Source organism: Camelus bactrianus, chromosome 6 (genome assembly GCF_048773025.1).
Source record: "Camelus bactrianus isolate YW-2024 breed Bactrian camel chromosome 6, ASM4877302v1, whole genome shotgun sequence".
In the NCBI taxonomy this organism is placed as follows: Eukaryota; Metazoa; Chordata; class Mammalia; order Artiodactyla; family Camelidae; genus Camelus; species Camelus bactrianus.
In genome coordinates this window covers 93,218,327-93,234,944 of record NC_133544.1, presented here as the reverse complement: position 1 = coordinate 93,234,944, position 16,618 = coordinate 93,218,327, and the positions used below count along the sequence as shown (strand labels likewise).

General features: G+C 35.6%; 1 protein-coding gene across 14 annotated transcripts in view; it reads right to left on the bottom strand.

The window, feature by feature from the left end:
• CSNK1G1 (casein kinase 1 gamma 1) overlaps positions 1-16,618 on the bottom strand; it is a 150,233-nt gene that overhangs the window by 102,045 nt on the left and 31,570 nt on the right. The window contains exon 2 of one of the 14 annotated variants that reach the window (XM_074366350.1): positions 12,085-12,133. The exons of the other annotated variants lie outside the window; for them this stretch is intronic. The gene's annotated coding sequence lies outside the window, so the exon portion shown is untranslated. The remainder of the gene's footprint in view (positions 1-12,084; positions 12,134-16,618) is intronic. 14 annotated transcript variants of the gene reach the window in all.

Here is a 16,618-nt window from a genome sequence, read left to right as displayed (position 1 = left end):
ATTATTTTTTTCCAATTTTAATGATACGAAGTTAACATAAAACATTGTACTAAAGTATACAACATGATGATTATAGGTATATACTGTAAAATAATTACCAGAATAAGTTAACAGCTATCACCAGCCAGTTACAATTTTTTTTCCAGTAATGAGGACTTTTTAAGATCTCTTACCAACTTTGCAATATATGATACAGTATTGGTTAACTACACATACCATTCTGTACTGATCCTCAGAAATTATTTATCTTGTAACTGGAAGTTTGTACTTCCAGTTTAATCACCTTCATGCATTTTACATTCCCCCCCCACCCCTACTCTCACCACTGGCTACACAAATCTGTTTTCCATTTCTATGAATTCAATTTTGATAGATCCTAGTGATTTCATGAAGTATTTGTACTTATCTGTCTGGCTTATTTAATTTAGCATAATGCCCTCAAGGTCCACCCATGTTGTCATAAATGGCAGGATTTCCTTCATTTTTATGGCTGAACAATATTCCTCTGTGTGTTGTTTAATCATTTATCTGCTGATAGGCACTAAGATTGTTTCCATGTCTTGGCTATTCTAAATAATGCTGCAAAGAACACGGAGCGGGACAGTACAGGTATCTCTTCCACATAATGATTTCCTTTCCTCTGGATATATACCCAGCAGTTGGAACCTCCTCCATCATGTTTCCCAAAGTGGCTACACCAATTTACATTCCCACCAAGAGTACACAACGGTTCCCTTTTCTTCACATCCTTGCCAACACTCAACTCTTGTATTTCTGATGATGACAGGTGTGAGGTGATACATTGTGGATTTGACTTCCATTTCCCTAATGATTAGTGATGTTGAACATCTCTTCATGTACCTGTCGGCCATTTGTATGTCTCCTTTGGGGAAAATGTCTGTTCAATTCCTCTGCTGATTTTTAAGTATGACTTTTTTCCTACTGAGTTGTATGAGTTTTTTATATATTTTAGATATTAGTCTCTTGTCAGATAAGTGGTTTGGAAATATTTTCTCCCATTCTGTAGGTTACCTTTTCCTTTTATTGATGGTTCTCTTTGCTGTGCAGAAGCATTTTAGCTTCATATAATTCCAGTTGTTTATTTTTGCTTTTGTTGCATTTGCTTCTTCATTTCTAATTTTTTTGGTGGGGCGAGGTAATTTAGTTTATTTATATTTGGAAGAGGTACTGGGGATTGAACCCAGGATATTTTGCATGCTAAGCATGCGCTCTACCACTGAGCTATACCCATCCCCTTGTTGCATTTGCTTCTGGTGTTAAATCCAAAAAATCATCGCCAAGACCAATGTTAAGGCACTTACCCTCTATGTTTTCATCTAGGAGTTTTATGGTTTTAGGTCTTACATTCAAGTCTGTAATCCATTTTGAGTTGCTTTTAGTGTACGGTATAAGACAAGGGTCTAGTTTTCCCAGCACCATTTACTGAAGAAAGACTATCCCTTCTCCATTGTATATTTTTGGCTCCTTTGTCGGAAATTAACCGATGATATATGCATGGGTTTATTTCTGGGATCTTTATCCTGTTTTATTGATCTATTTTTCTGTTTTTATATCAATACCACCATACTGTTCTGATTACTGTAACTCTGCATCTTAGTTTGAAGTCAGGAAGTATGATGCATCCAGTTTTGTTGTGCTTTCTCAAGACTGCTTTGGCTATTTGGGGTCTTTTGTGTTCCATACAGATTTTATGATTGTTTTTTCTACTCGTATGAAAAATGCCATTGGAATTTTGATAAGGGTTACACTGAATCTGTAAATCACTTAAGGTAGTATGGACATTTTAAAAATATTGATTCTTCCAATTCATGAGAAAAGAGTGTCTTTCCATTTATTTGTGGCTTCCTCAACTTCTTTCAAAAGTGTCATGATTTTCAGTCTACAGGCCTTTCACCTCAGTAATTAAATTTATTCCTGGGTATTTTTATTCTTTTTGATACAATCGTAAATGACATTTTAAAAAACTCCTCTGATAGTCTGTTATCAGTGTATAGAAATGCAACAGATTTTTGTGTATTAATTTTTTATCCTGCAATTGAATTCGTTGATTAGTCCTAACACTTTTTTGGTGGAGTCTTTAGGGTTTTCTATGTGTAATATCACATCACCTGCAAATAGTGACAGTTTCACTTCTTCCTTTCTGATTTGGAAGCCTGTTCTTTCTTTTTCTTGCCTAACTTCTCTGGCTAGGACTATGCTGATTTTTCTTTTGATTTCTTTTTTGACTCACTGGTTGTTCAGCAGCATGTTGTTTAATCTCAAGATATTTCTAAATTTTCCACAGTTGCCTTCTTATAACTGATTTTTAGTTTCATACCATTGTGCTCAGAAAAGATGCTTGATATGATTTCAATCTTCTTAAATTTATTAATGCCTGTTTTGTGACTTAACATATGATCTATCCTGGAGAATGTTTTGTATGCAATTAAAAATAATGTGTATTCTGCTGCTGTTGGATGGAATGTTGTGTAAATGTCCATTAAGCCCATCTGGTCTAATGTGTACTTTAAGTCCAATGTGTCCTTATTGAATTTCTGTCTGGATGATCTACCTATTGTTGAAAGTAGGAGTACTGAAATCCCCTACTACTACTGTGACACTGTCTGTTTCTCCCTTCAGGTGTGTTAACACTTACAGACATGCCTTGGAGATACTGCAGGTTCAGTTCCAGACCAATGCAATAAAGTGAATATTGCAATAAAGCAAGTCACACAAATTTTTTTTTTGGTTTCCTGGGGCATATAGAAATTATATTTACATTATACTATAGTCTATTAAGTGTGCAACAGCATTATGGTAAAAAACAAACATACACTTGCAATGTATATACTTTAATTTAAAAGTAATGCTCCTGGAAAAATGGCACTTGTAGACTTGCTTGATACAGGATTGCCACAAACCTTCAATTTGTTTAAAAAAACAAAACCAAAAACCAGCAAACAAACACAGTATCTGCAAATACAATAAAGTGAAGCACAACAGAACAAGGTGTAGCTCTACTTTATATGTTTAGGAGCTCCATGTTGGGTGTACATGTTGTCAATCCTATTGTCAATCCAATCCTACTGTCAATCCAATAGGATTGACAACACTATCATTATATAAAGACCCTGTCTCTTATTACAGTCTTTGCTTAAAGTCTATTTTGTACAACATAAGCATAAACACCACTGCTTTCTTTCGGTTTCTATTTGCACGGAATATCTTTTCCATCTCTTCACTTTCAGTCTGTGTGTGTCCTTAAAGCAGAAGTGTCTCTCATAGACAGTATATAGTTGGATCCTTGTCTTTTTACCCATTAAGCTACTCTTGTGTCTTTTGATTGGAAAATTTAGTCCATGTATATTTAATTTTTTTTGGCAGGGGGAGGTAATTACGTTTGTTTGTTTTTTTTCAGAGGAGGTACTGGGGATTAAACCCAGGACCCCATGCATGCTAGGCAAGCACTCTTACCACTTGAGCTATACCCTCACCCTTTAGTTTATGTATATTTAAAGTAATCACTGATAGATATGGACTTACTATTACCACTTTGTTCATTGTTTTCTGGATATTTTGTAATTTCTTTGTTCCTTTCTTGTTCTCTTTATCTCTTCCTTTGTAACTTAATGATTTTCTTTAGTATATGCTTAGATTCCTTTGACTTTATCTTTTGTGTATCTATTATAGGTTTTAGCCCTGTGGTAGCAATGAGGTTTATATAAAGCATCTTTTATCTGTAACAGTCTATTTTAAGCTGATAACATCTTAAGTTAAAATGTATACCAAAGCTCTATATTTTTATTCACCTTCCCCTTTCAGGTTTTATGTTTTTGATACCACAATTTATCTTTTTACCTTGTGTATCCATTCATAATTTATTGTAGTTATTTATTTTTAGTACTTTTCTTTTTTAACCTTCATACTAAATTTTTAAGTGATTTATCCACCACCACTACAACATTATGGAGTATTCTAAATTTAACTATATATTTACTGTTACTAATGAGATTTATACTTTCATATGTTTTCCAGTTACTAATTAGCAACTTTTAGTTTCAGCTTGAAGATGTCACTTTAAAATTTCTTCTAAGACTGGTCTATTGATGATGAACTCCTTTCAGTTTTTGCTTGTCTGGAAAATTCCTTATCTCTCCTTCAGTTCTACAGGACTTCAGAACTTGTTGAGCATCTATCTTTATGAACATTATTTTGAATTCTTTACCAGGTAAATCACTTAACTCTGTTTCATTAAGGTCTGTTTCTGGAGCTTTATTTTGTTCTTTTGTTTGGAAAATATCCCTCTGTTTCCCTGACTCTCTATGTCAGTTTCTGTGCATTAATTAGACAAAATAGCCATCTTTCCCAATATTGATGGAGCAGTCTCCTATAGGAGATGAATATTATCATTCAACCAGGCTCTAGCTTTTAGTTGTTTCTCAAATCTTTGTGATTGTCCAAGCTACAATCTTTGGTCAATCTGTTCTTTGGTCTCAGTGGCTCCCAACAGTTGAGGGTGTGCCAAAACTTGTTAGGTGTCCCAAAGAGGGGACCACTGTCAGCACCTAGATATAGGCTGACTAGAAGCTGGACTCTCAGCAGCAACTTTTAAAGTCTGCAAGTAGTCCTTTTTCAGAGAGACTGGGACCTGGGCTGAGGGGATAGTCAAATAAGAACTATTGCTTTCTTACAGTCCCATGGGACTAATGAATCCAAGTGAAGGGGGGCATCCCCTAAAAGACAGCCACAAAAGTCAGGGGACCAGATAAGTATACAAGCTCATGTCAGGGAGATACTGGTGATATGGAGCAAACGAGAGGGAGAATGTAGAAATGGCACCTGCCAGCCTCTCAGGTCTCCATGGAGAATTGTGGTCTGTTCCTAGATGTGTGCTAAATTAGAAGCTTGACCCTCAGGCAGTAGCTTTTAGAGTACACAATAGTTCTCTTTCATGGAAAGACTGAGAGATGGGCATTTCTGCCTTCTGTCTCTGTACAGAGTCCTAAAATTGTTCCTAAAAAAAAGTCTATTAATTAAAATAATAATTTCATTTAAAATAGCATCAAGAAACTGAAAGTACATACGAATGTTTTATATAATGTGTAAAATCTCTATGCTCAAAACTACAATACACTGCAGAAAGAAATTAAAGATCTAAATAAATGGAGAAATATACTGTGTTTAGGGAATTGGAATACTCAATACAGTTGTGATGTCAATCTTTTCCAAACTGACAAATTTAATGCATTCCATATAAAAATCACTATGGGATTTTTCTAGGAGTTAATAAATTGATTAAAGTGTTTATGATAAAGAAAAAAACTTGGAATAGCTAAATCAATCTTTTACTTACACACTTACACACGGACAAATACAATATGGTTCCACTCATACTGAAAATCATAAAAGCAGAAAGCAGAATGGGGATTCCAGAGGCTGTGGAGAAAAAGGGACTAGAGAGTTGTTGTTCTATGGGTAGAGAATTTCAGTTTTGTAAGATGAAAAAGAAAGATCTGTTCCATAATAATGTGAATATAGTTAACACCACTGAACTCTACACTTAAAAATGGGTAAGAGGGTAAATTTTGTATTACTTTTTTTTCACCACAATTTGAAAGATTTTGAAGTTGGAAGACACATTTACCTAGTTTCAGGACATACTTTAAAGCTATAATCATTAAGACATATATGTTTTCCAAAATATAAAGTTCTCTGTACCCACATCTGGGCTCTGCAGAGCACTGATAGAGAAAAATGTCACAACTAATATCACTATAAATATGTGGTTTCCTAATTCAGTGGAACTCTGAACCAGGCTAAGAAGTCTTGCTACCTGCCTCCTTATCCTTAACATATGATCTACATCAAGCAGGAAACAGAAATCACATCCACTACCCAAAGAAGTGTGGGTTGCCATAAAATTACCGGAGGATAATTGCAGTATTTAAAAATTTAAATAAAATTTAGCTGCAATTTCTTTGACTCTTAAACTCTATTTTGAACAGTCCATAAAATAGGTACAGAAATTCATGAAAATTGTACTAATATATAAGGGCTTCAAATCATACACATAAACTTTATGCTCTTAGGTCAATAAACAAATAATAGCAAGGCCCAATCCCACCCACTAATACATTCAACAAAGAAATGGCTGAGGGTGCAATTAACCAGAAGTGAATCGTGTTTCTTCATATACTTTCACATGGCCTCTTTCTGTATGTGAATCTTACAATAGGAATGTAATTTTACTTCTGAAGATACACATTTTTCATACTATATACCCCCAGAATGCACTAAAACTTCATCTGGGGCTCAACTAAAGAAACAGCAATCTGATACAATGTTGGGGGAGAGGGGACTGACCACACTGGATTTACCTGAATGCAATGTCTTTCTGAAAAGATAATGATACATGGTATTTACCTCATGTAATAACTAGAGAATCAAACCATGAGTATAATTTTACTATACTGATAAGAATGTCCACTGAGTGTTATTTTTAATAGCAAGAAATCATGGTCAACTTAAATTTCCATGACTAGGAGAATGGTTAAATAACAGCATATCCATACATGGGATGGTGTAAGCTAGAAAACGAAGAAAAGGTAGATCTATATGTCCTAGCTCGGAAAAGAGAACCAAATACATTATGGGGCGGGGGGGGGGAGGCTGCTGCACAATATATATATAGTATGATCCCACTTAAGAGAAAAACAAAAACAAAAAAATTAATATTCAAAATCCTTTTGCAATCTGTCATATGAATATAGTTTGTATGTACTTAGAAAGAAATCCGATAGGATACATAAACAACTGAACACCAGTTAGTCTTGGAGGAAAAGAATTGAAGGGCAAAGAATAAAACTTTAAATTTCTATTTTATACTTCTGCACCACAAATAATTTTAAATAAGCACATACCACTTTAGTTACTAAAATTTTTATCGCCAGTTACGAGAAACAAAAAATGTTAAGATAAAAATTCCCTTGATTTTCTAATACCAAACCAGCAAAACATGCCTCTAAAGCTACATAACTTGACTTCACTTTCTTCCTGTCTCATCTAGGAGAGGTGGCCCTCATGCCCAAGGCAAATCACTTATAAACGTCACTGCATTATCTCTCTCCAATAACTTTATCCTCTTTCTCTAGGCTGACTTCCTTCAATGAGCATTAAACATGTTCAAAACCTTACCATTAGAAATAAGATCCAGCACCCTGATCATTATTCCCTGCCCAGCAACCATTCTCTCTCCCCCACAGGCTATTCACTCACTGTTTCTATTTCCTCGTTCCTGAACACACTGCAATAGGGTTTTTAATCCCATCCACACAAACCATTGATATCTTTCTCCTCCCCCAGGTAAAATAAATCACATCCTTGAGGCTAAAACCAAGGAATGCTTTTCAGTCCTTATCTCTCTTATTCTTTTGCTCTTTCTTAAAACATTCTTTCCCCTTTCATGCTGCAACTCTCTCCTGGTTTTCCTCCTGTCTCTTGCTGTTCCTTCTTACTCAGCCAGTCCCTGAACTATTTCACTTCCTCCCAGTGCTGGCCCAAGCCTGTCTCTCTTCTCACTTAAAACCACTCCCATGGCTTCTAGTCATGCATTAATTCAACAAATATTTAATAAGCATCCATTATGTAAAAAGACACTTTTCCCAGGCACTGCTGTATTGTTCTAAGCACCTGTATCATATGTTCATTTACATGCTGATGAACCCTAGTTTGCATTCCCAGCTAGCACTTTTCTCCTGAGGTTGAGATCTATACACTCAGGGGTATACTCAATTTTTCTACCTAAATAGAAAATTCAGACACCTCAATTTCAATAATCCCAATTAAACTCATTTTCTCTTGGCTCCTACTTCTCACACCACCCCTCTTCTCCTTAAGAAAGCCTCAAACCTTCTTTCATCTCTTGGGTCCTAATTTCAACACTGTCACTAACCATTTATCCAGTGACCTAAACAAGACAGAGAGGATCAATTTTAGTTCTTAAATAACAGTCAAACCTGTAAGCTTCTCTCAGTCTTCATTAGTGTCACTCTGGGTAAGAATTCCCATTCTCCTACAGGGTTGGAACAGAGTCTCTTAATTGATCTCCTTGCTTCTAGGTTTTTCCTTTCAACTCCCTTACCTCTCCATACCAATATGTGTAGCACTGTAGCCAGAGGGAACTTTCTAAAATGCAAGTCTGATCATGTTGTTTTCCAGCTCAAAGGCTTTCAACAGCCTCCCAATGCCCTTAGAAAAAAAAGGCTTACAGTCCATCCTGAACTGGCACGCACTTACCTCTACACTTTCATTTCGGTTAAATCATTCCCTTTCATTACATGCTAATAAACACCAAACTCACTCCATTTCCACCAAAGGGCCCTGGGCCCGGATCCCCCTTGTAGCTATACTCCTTAGATTAACTCATGCTTCTCTTTAGCTTTTACTTTAAAAATCTCTTTCTCTAAAAAAATTTTCCTCTAATTCAATTCTGTTCTTTGGGCCCCTGCCATATTGTCTTTTAGCATCCCATCACAGCACTAATCAGTAAGTTCTAACTGCTTGTTCACCTGTGTATTAGCTCTGTGAAGGTAGGAACTGTCTCATTCACCATTTTCTTCATAGGATCTGGAATAGTAGGTTCTCAAATATTTAATGAATAAAGGAATACATAAATGAATAAATGAGTTCTCATTCTTGATTTTCAACCAAAGAACAGATTTAACAGATTGAAAAACTCAAATCCAAGAGATCACAATTCTAGCCATCATTCTGAAGAGAAGGAAAAACAGTAATCCCAAGTACCACGGTAATTACATCCTACCGTAATTATATGTAACGTGCTATTGTACAAAAGACACTCCTCATTAGAAAAGTACGGCCCAAATTTTTACTCATCTTAGATGACATAAGATAGCGTCAGAAAATATAAACTAATGACCAAGACACTGGTTTTGTTTTAAATCCAATTCTAAATAGTCTCATCTGTGAGCTTCTCTGGCATTATCACTCTCTGGTTTCTATGTATTTTTCAAAGTCATGCAGAAACAGTCTATTTAATATGGGCACACAGTTGGTGAAATAGATGACCAAGGCTAGAAATCTGGATTTTTATTCTCAGCCTTGACACCAATATACTTCCCTCCATTTGATTCACCTCCTAAAAAGGAGACATACCTGAAACGTACCATATCTTTTACTGGAGGAAAAAAAAGGTATAAATTGTTTTTAAAGAAAAAAGAGAAGAGAAAAGAAGAGGAGAAAGAGGAAAGAGAGAAGGGGGAGGAGGAGGGAAAGGGAGGGGAGGGGAGGAAAGGGGAGGGGAGGATAGACAGGGGACTTAACCAGTTTCCAGTTCTGTATATAAGGAGCTTAGAGAAGTCAGCACTTTAAGAAGTAAAAAACCAAAAGAACTAAAAAAATCAACAGCTCTTCTCGGATCCATAAAAGAGGAGAGAACATAGGGCAAATCACTGCTGCCAAGATTGAAGAGAGACAGGTGAAAATAGGAAGTCGCAGCTTAGTGGAGAAGAGACCCAGAATATGCGGCAAGAACCAGTGCCAGGGTGGGAACCCTGTAACTGACGAATTTCTGGAGGCTCAGTGTGGACAACTCTAAGAGGTAAAGGTTCCAAGGGGACCCTGTCTCTCATTGTGAGATTTGCCTCCAAGAGCTCGACCAGGTTCCCAAAGTAAATATCAGAGGGAAAAATCCCAATGAGGTTCCAGCAGGGGGAGGGGGAAATAAAGTATTCTGAAATACTCCGGAAGACTCTGTTTTTAAGGAGGCCTGCCCTCTGGAGAAAATAGTTAATTGGAGTCTAATCTGCTGGGATATTTATCAGAGCCTAACTGACCTGGGGGAAGGGAACTACTTGTATCTAACCCCCTCTAGCCTTCCACATGGTGGAAGGGAAATACCCAACTCCAAACCATTTTAGCCATCCTGTCCCACCTAAGTGTGGAGAAAAAACAAAATGAGACACACTTGTGAAGCTCACAGTCCTGAGGAACAGGCTCACTAAAAGACTGACACCCAAGCACAGGACAACAGGATGCCTCCCCTCTCCCCTCCCCTCATACCTCACCACATTATTGCTAAAGGCCTATTTATAGTAGTTCCTTTTATCAGGTACATCATGTCTGGCCATCCAGAAAAAATTTCAAGACATACTAAAAGGTAAAAAAACACAATTTGAAGAGACAGAGCAAGTATCAGAACACATGGCAAGGATGATGGAATTATCAGATCAGGAATTTAAACAACTATTATTAATATGCTAAGAGCTCTAATGTCCTTCCATAGGTAAATGGATAAATAAGCTGTGGTACATCCAGACAATGGAATACTGTTTGAAATTAAAAAGAAATGAACTATAGGGGTGGGGGGTGGGAAGGGATAAACTGGGAGTTCGAGATTTGCAGATACTGACTGGTATATATAAAATAGATAAACAAGTTTATACTGTATAGCACAGGGAAATATATTCAATAACTTATGGTGAAAAAGAATATGAAAATGAATATATGTATATTCATGTATGACTGAAGAATCGTGCTATACACCAGAAAATTGACACAACATTGTAAACTGACTATACCTCAATATAAAAAATTCTTTTTAAAGAAAAAAGAAAAAAAAAAGAACTATTAAGAAACTTAAATGCATATTACTAAGTGAAAGCAGCCAGTCTGAAAATGCTATATACTATATAATACTAATTACATGATATTCTGGAAAAGGCAAAACTACGGAGACAGTAAAAAAGATCAGTGGTTACCAGGGAAGGGATGGGGGATGAATAGGTAGAGCACGGAGGATTTTTAGGGCAGTGAAACTACTCTGTATGATACTGCAACGGTAGATACATGTCATTATACATTTATCCAAAATCGTACGATGTAGAACACCAAAAAATCCCCCTGTGCTTCCAGCAGGGGGGAGGGGAAAATGAACTATTTTGAAATATGCCAGAGGCTTAAACTACAGACTTTGGGTAATTATGATTCACCAGTGTAGGTTCATCAATTGTAACAAATGTACCACTGTGATGGAGGTTGTTCATAATGGGGGGACTGTGCATGTGTGGGTGGCAGGGGATAGGTGGGAAATGTCTGTACCTTCCTCTTAATTTTGCCATGAACTAAAATTTCTCTAAAAAAAAAAGTCTTAAAAAATATATATATTTCATCATATATATATGTGTGTGTGTGTGTGTGTATACACACGCTTTTAAGTATTATTTCTACATAAAAGAACCTTAAGGAATTATAGCAATTACTGAAGGAGTCTGCACAATTGTCAGATGTCAAAAAGGAAAAGTACAAGCACCCTCTATTCATTCAAAGTGCAGTTCTTAATACAACCAAACATTTGGTGAGTGTCTCCTTTGCGCCTAAAACTAGGATAGTCACTGGGGATTTAACAGGGAACTCAGCATATGCATACTTCCTGTGCTCACAGAGCTTAGTCTACATGGGGCATCACAAATGACCACATGAATAAAAGAACTACAAATCTGTGCTACCCTACAAAGAAAACAAAGACCTGCCAAAGATAATGGGGAAGTCAAAAAGGAAAGTTTTAGAAATAGGGTATTAAGGCCTTTCTTTAGTAGAAGCCACATTCAAATAGTATCCTCAGGATGAGAAGGAGCCAATTTATCCAGAGCTAGGAACAGACCCTCCAGATAGAGAAACATAAAGAAAGACTCTTGGTAAAAGAAGACCAGCAAGGCTAGGGATGACAGGCGAAGAGGTAGCAGGAGAAGTCCATCATTCAGGATTTTACAGATTGCTGATACTGCAATAAAAAGCCATTTAAGAATTTAAAGTCGGGAAATGACACATATTTAAAGGGATTTGATTTTTTTTTTTAATTTACGTTTTTCAAATGATTGAATCTGGGCGCTACGTGACCTGGTCAGTAAAGTTAACCTGGACTTAACTATTCCCTGCCATAGACAAGGAAATTGAAGCTTACAGAGGTTATATTTAGTGTCTAGATCACAGTCAAATCCAGTCGTGTTCAAAGCCTGAGCTCTCTCCTGTCCACCCTCCTTACCAGAGAACCATGCACTCACTCACCCATTCAGCCCCATTGAGTCAAAAGTGCACTGGCCTCACAACTGTCCTCCTGAAACAATAAAAAACAAAAGTGTGTGGTGATTTTCTAATATGTCCTCAAAGTTTATCCAAGGGAGCCAGCCTAACTCTTCTTCCCTTGAGTGACTTAAAATTTTGTGTTTCCCACACTGATGTTCTTCATCACTTAAAACATATTTATGCCTTCTTTTTGGGGCAAAATTTCTCCATGGGATTTGTTTACTTTTTAAAAACAGCTTCATTAAGATATAATTCACATACTTTACAATTCACCTATTCAAAGTATATCTGTTTCAAAAATTTTTGAACTGGGAGGAATCAAAATGGGTCTATCTTTGGCCTACAATTAGTGCAACTGGTTTTTCTTGAGTTTGTTTACCTGGCAAACACAATGTTTTCTCCAGTTAGCTCATTTATTTTGTCATTTGACAGGGATGGACAGGGAGCTAGGACTTAAGCAACTGCTATATAGCTGAGAAAAGGATCTTATAAGACTCTTTCTCCTGCCTTGTACATAACCTCTAAATCTTACTCATATCAATTTGGTGGAGACTTCTTCACATAGAAGTAAGCCAACTGTGATAGTAAAAGCTTTTATCAGAGAGGAAGGGAAATATATATTTATATATATATTTTAATCAACAATATGAATAAATCATATACAGTTTCTTTATGACTTTGCTGTTGTGGCCTCAAGACACAATGAACCATGTTTCTTCTTCCTGTGACATATTAGTAAGGGTTTTCAAACTTTATATGGTTCTGACAAAAGTGTATGGTCCTCTTGGAAAGGACAGTTTCAACTGAGTTTCTTTCGGTCTGATCCAAAACATACTGTTTCTAGAACACAGTCTTTTAAATCTCTGGCATTAAATTAAGTCTGTTACCTGTTTTCATCACCCTGATCAAGTTTTCTTCATTACTTTTGCTTTAATATTATCTTTTGCTGCTGTTGGCAATTAATTCTTTAAAATTTTTAACAATGTCTGACACACCAGTTCGCAACCTGTGGTATAAAATTGTTAAAGCAAAATACAGATTTTAAAGCCTTCAGCATAAATAATCTATGTTGCCAAAAATAAGGAGGGGAACTCACAAAACAAGAAAAAAGTACCATGTTTAACTAAAAAGTACCTTGTTCACTCCAGAAACAGAAACAAGTCTTAACATGAAAACTGAGATTCTGAAGTAATGATAATGCTTTCTACAGAGAAGTTCAGAATATCATAGTACTGTTAACTAGATAAATTTAATCCATTTCTGTTTCTTAATAAGGGAAAACTGCCATTTCTCAATTTCAGATCCAAATGAGAACAATTTAATGTACTATATTCTAAGGAAATGAGCAGCATTCAAAACAAAGTCATTCCACATTAAATAATGCCAGCAATTTATATGACAAACAGAGGGGTTTACAAAGGAAAAAAGGCTACTTTATATATAATAAAATTACTACAAGTCCATGGGCTGATGATTAATGTAGCTGCTTTTGATACTGAGCTAGGTTAAGGCCATGGACATGCAGATTTCATTTCAAAGCATCTAATCAAAGACTAATATTGGTTACATTTTTTTCCATTATAAAATGATTGTATCATTCAACTTTCCTTGAGCAAGAAAAACAGCCAATAGGATGGGAAGGAAGAAGGGGGAGTTGAGCTTGTAATGATTCTACACATACAGCCTGAATTCTCTTCGTGTATTTTCCACTAACTTATTAATAAGCCAGACAAAGCAGTAATAGGTCTTACAAGAGTGACTGCTAGGCTCTAATCAGATTCTATGTAACATTTAATTGCATTTTTATTCCTTTGTCTTAATTCATTTACCCTAAGTAGTAAATATTTTTCACCTTCAGAAATCTTTATTCTGTAAAATGTTTTTCTCTTATTGTGAAGCATAAAGGCTTTATAACGCGACTGTTCTCACATTCCAGTTTCTCTTTCTCAGTTTTACACATGAACTAGCCACAAAGAAATCTGTTGGTTTGTTTTTTTGTTTTTTTTTTCCCTTTCCTACCAAAGGTGCCAATAGCTAAGCCTTTTTCATCTCAGTCACATACTATACTCTCACTTGGTACATGGAAATCAAGTTCTTAAAACTCAGTTACTCAGTTTTAAGATAAGGTTCTGTTCTAATCATAGCAATATAAAATACACTACATTTTTATCTTCCTCTTGCTTTGGTCATAAATGAATCTTCACTGTTTCACTGTATTTATTGTAACTTGAAGGACTGCTGTTGGAAACCTTTTATGGCATTATATACAAGTACTACCTTATTCTTACTTAAAATTTTGTCCAGTCTCAAAGAATTATTTGTTAATCACTGGCTAAACAAATCAGCAACTTCACCCTTCTGATTAGAATGTTTAAAGTTATACTTGTCCCCCTCTTCCCTTCAAAGGGCCGTTATCTGCTGGTTCTCTCATTTTATAGCTTACAGGGTAGTGCAAAGGGAATAGATTCTTCTAGTATTCTTACTACAAAGCCACTCTTTCCCCACAGATTTTATTATTTTCTGCATACACTTCATAGGACATAATGAAAAACTCAAAATAGTCCACACCTGTCATACTGTAGAACAGTGACAATAATAACACCTAAAGTTTACTGGGCCCTTATGTGCCACTCTTTCAGTGCTTTCAATAAATATTAACTCATTGAGTCCTTCCACAGTACTACAAGATAGTAACATTTTTATTATCACCCTTATTTCACAGATCAGAAAACCAAGAAAGGTGCCTAAGATCACGAAACTAAAAAGCAGGATATCTGACAGCCTGACTCAAGAATCTGCGACCACTGTGCTTTTATAAACACTACACTGATTACTAAAACCTGTAGGAAGAAATGCATATGGTTACCCAAAGAGAGCACATTCCTGCAGGCTGAGATTATAAATGAACCCCATCGAATTTCTTCAGTGGGACTTAAGATTCAATACTAACTTGCAACAAATGCAGATTAGAACAGGAAAATTTATTCTTTTAGGAAATATGAGTACATTTTCACATATAAATGCATGCGAGTTTTGTCAAGAGGATGTTGCTGAATCAACGTGTAAGATAAATTTTATTATTATACAGTCCAATGCTCTGTAATATGCTAAGTAAGGTAACTTTTGAACACATAAAAGTATCTGAACCATAAGAACTTGATTAATACAAAATTCACAAAACTCCCTTGGGTCTTTCAATTTTTTGTGATATCTGAAACAGCCGACACTGTTTCCTGTAATCATTCTCTACAACTATGTTGTAATAAAAGTATTTATTTTAAGAAAAATGGAACAACGTGAATTCAAGTCGTCTTTAATAATATTTTACTTTCACTGGGATATGGCTACGGTTATGTTACATCACTTGGAAGCAGTAAAACAGGTTTCTACTTGAATTCTATAATTGTATACGACCAGCCTTAAGTTCCATCTTTCATTATTTTTAGTGAAGAAAGATAACCGAATTCCATCAACTGGAGGAGGTCAAAGTGGTGAGGTTCCAGCCTAAAAGACAATTCACGTATCCTGACAGCTGTTAATACTACATTATTCTCATATGATAATGGGTTACCTCAGACCAAGAAAAACTCTACAGTCCGAGAATCATAAAAGACAATCTAACCATTTCTATGAAAAATTAACTAAAATTGGAGAGAACTAGATTCATAACTATTTTAAATGAAGGTTTCTAAAACTCCATAATTATAATTACCTTTAATTACCTTAACTTTACAGTTTTAATTCATAGCCCTGAATTGACAGTAATAAGAGCATCATGTGAGTGCCTACTGCATACTAGGTACTATACAAGACACTTCACCTGCGTTATCTTACTTAACAACTATCCTATGGGTCAGGTATCATTTTCACTTAACCCACGGGACAAATAAAATTTACAGATACTAATCTGCCTAACACTACTACAGCTAAGATAAAGCAGAGGGAGAACTCAAAGTCAGATTTGCCGGATTCCAAAGGTCTTACCCATGATACATAATCATATCACATCACACCTCACCTCACTCACATGAATGAAAACATCCACACCTTGGTTTTCAGTCTATTTCACTGTTTTAAGACACAGACTGCAAAAATAAAATATCTTTTATGTCATAAAAAAGAATCTACTTTTATGTTTAATTTTGAGAAGTTATATAAAAATTATCATGATATACTGACTTATACTCATTAAAACAGTTCTTCTGATAAATACAACTTATACTAATTTATTGAATTTTTAGATCTTAGTACAATATCTATTAAAGGACCAGAAGATTCATCTTTATTTTTAGAGATGAAATACTCAGTTTTAAACTTGAGCTAACATTACTTGGGAAGAAGGAATAAAGAAATCCTAGCATGTATATCTCAGGAGTAAAACACAAGAGTACTATTTTCTAAGAGCATCTCATTCAAGGAGCTGGGAAGAGGCACTTTTAATTTAAAACTAAGGCAATGATATCAACAAGGGATGAACTATGAAATCTTTTATCTACTCTAACAGATAACAGCATTA